General features: G+C 48.5%; 1 pseudogene; it reads left to right on the forward strand.

The window, feature by feature from the left end:
* The first annotated feature begins 208 nt into the window (after nucleotides 1-208).
* On the forward strand, nucleotides 209-2249 carry LOC102870408 (annotated as a pseudogene).
* Nucleotides 2250-2558: the final 309 nt, after the last annotated feature.

The raw sequence follows: 2558 nt of genomic DNA on the forward strand, positions 1-2558 counted from the left end.
TTTGTAATGAATATATTACTATTGGAGTTTTTTTACCCCTTGAGCTTTGTACCAAAATGGTTGTTCAGATACAATTTGGGGATATTATGTGGTTTAATATCAGAAAAGGTGTGTTTCACCACATTTCTTCAGTCTGTGTTCTGAGTAAGTAATCTAAAAAAATAGACTATATATAGAAGACTGTGGGCAGCGAAGGAGCTTAATTAAGGGCCACATGCTCGAGAAAGAAAAGGTTAAAAAGTTCCTTCAAGAGTTTTTATCAGGATGGTGAATCAAACAAGAAGCAGCTTACATATGGGAGCCAGTTAGTTCAGCTGACTCATCGGGAACAAGTGGCATTTTATGTGGACCTGGAAGACGTAGCTGAGGATGACCCCAAGTTGGTGGACTCAGTTTGTGAGAGTGCCAAGCGCTATTCCAGGCTTTTTGCTGATGGTGTTCAGGAACTGCTGCTGTGAACAAAGATGTCCTAGACGTTTACACTGATCACTGGCTGATGATGCAACAGCAGAGCTGGGACCCTGGAGCTGCCCACAACCCCCAGAACAAGTACCCCCCTGAACTCATGAACAAGTTTGAGTTATATTTTCAGAGCCCAAGCAGTAACAAGCCTCGTGTGATCCGGAAAGTGCAGGCGGACTTCTGTGGGCAAGTTGGTAACTGCTTGTGGAATCATCACTTGTGTCTCTGAAGTCAAACCCAGGATGATGGTGGCCACTTAAGCTTGTGACCAGTGCAGGACAGAGACCTATCAGCCGATCCAGTCTCCAGCGTTCATGCCTCTGATCATGTGCTTGAGCCTGGAGTGCCAAACCAACCGCTCTGGTGGGCAGCTGTAGCTCCAGACACAGGAGCGTAGTGACCAGGCTCCTGTGGGAAATAGCCCTCGGAGCATCACAGTGATAGTTCCAGGCAGTGCTGGTTGAGTACAAGAATTGCCCAACCCAGAGATCATGCCAGCGTCACTGGTGTATATTCTCGTCAAGCCTGTGTACTGGGTTCTGACAGATAGTACAGGATTTACTCTCAGGTTTGCTTACCTGGAGGCTCATCGGATCGTGAAGATGAGTAAGAGTGAGGATGATGAGGCCAGGGCTGGAGAGCTGAGCAGTGAGGAGCTGAGGCAGATTGCTGAGGCAGAATTTTTATGACTATTAGCAGCTTCCATTGCCCAGAGATGGACATGAAGATGAGAAGAAAGCACTTTTGCTCCTGCTGGTGGGAGATGTGCTCCTATCCCCATGAGGCATGAAGATCAGAGGCAACATCAACATCTGTTTGATGGGAGATCCTGGTGTGGCCAAGTCTCGGCTTTTGACTTTCGTTGACTGCCTGCCTCAGCCAGGAGACAACAGGCCGGGGCTCCTCTGGAGTGGGGCTTACAGATGCTGTGCTGAGAGACAAAGTGACTGGAGAGCTGACAAGATGCCTGAGGCTGACCAGACAAGCCAGGTCATGGAGCAGCAGACTACATCCATTGCCAAGGCAGGCATTCTCACTACTCCTAATGCTCGCTGTTCTATCCGACCACTGCCAAGCCTGCCTATGGGCGCTATAACCCTTGTCGAAGCTTGGAGCAGAACATACAGCTTCCTGCTGCACATGTGGCCTGCTTTGACCTTCTTTGGCTCGTCCAGGACCGGCCTGACCGAGACAATGACCTCCGGTTGGCCCAGCACATCCCCTATGTGCACCAGCACAGCAGGCAGCCCCCGGCACCGTTTGAACCCTTGGACATAAAGCTCATAAGAAGCTACATAGCTATGTGTGGTGAGAAACAGCCTGCGGTGCCGGAATCTTCGACTGACTACATAAATGTGGCGTATGTGGAGAGGAGGAGAGAGGCTTGGGCTAGTAAGGATGACACCTATACTTCTGCCCGGATCCTGCAGGCTATTCTGCGACTTTCTACTGCTCTGGCATGACTGCAAATTGGGGACGTGGTGGAGAAGGAAGACGTGAACGAAGCCATCAAGATGGAGATGTCAGAGGACTCACTTCTAGGAAACATAGAGCAAACAGATAGGATGCAGAGATCAGCAGATGCGATCTTTGTTACTGTCCGGGAGTTGGTCTCTGGCGGCCAAGGCATACAGTTTTCTGAAGCAGAGCAGCGCTGCATATCCCGAGGCTTCACCCCGGCACAGTTCCAGTGAGCGCTGGGTGAGTACGAGGAGTCAAACGTCAATAGGTCAACACTGCCCGGACCGTATCACTTTTGCTTGACTCCAACCTCCTCGGAACAGTGACCTCTGCTCTGCACACCGCACTAACTTAACTGGCTTTTGAAGGTTTAATGATACACTCTGGTTAGTACTCACGCTTGTTTTGTTTCTTTTGCTAATAAAAGTGTTTAAAAAGCACATGCACACACACAGACACACACACACACAGAATGTGGAAGCGGAATTGTAGGAACACACACTAATAACCTTAAAATGTAGATGGCCCAACCTGCTTGTAGAAAAACAAAAACAAAACTTGAAGAATTTACTGATGAAGTATAAAGATTATATATAGCCTTCACAATGCATTAAACATCAACATTCTCAACACTG

Source organism: Elephantulus edwardii, unplaced genomic scaffold, assembly GCF_000299155.1.
Source record: "Elephantulus edwardii isolate Elephantulus edwardi_28Jun2011 unplaced genomic scaffold, EleEdw1.0 scaffold00081, whole genome shotgun sequence".
NCBI classification, from domain to species: domain Eukaryota; kingdom Metazoa; phylum Chordata; class Mammalia; order Macroscelidea; family Macroscelididae; genus Elephantulus; species Elephantulus edwardii.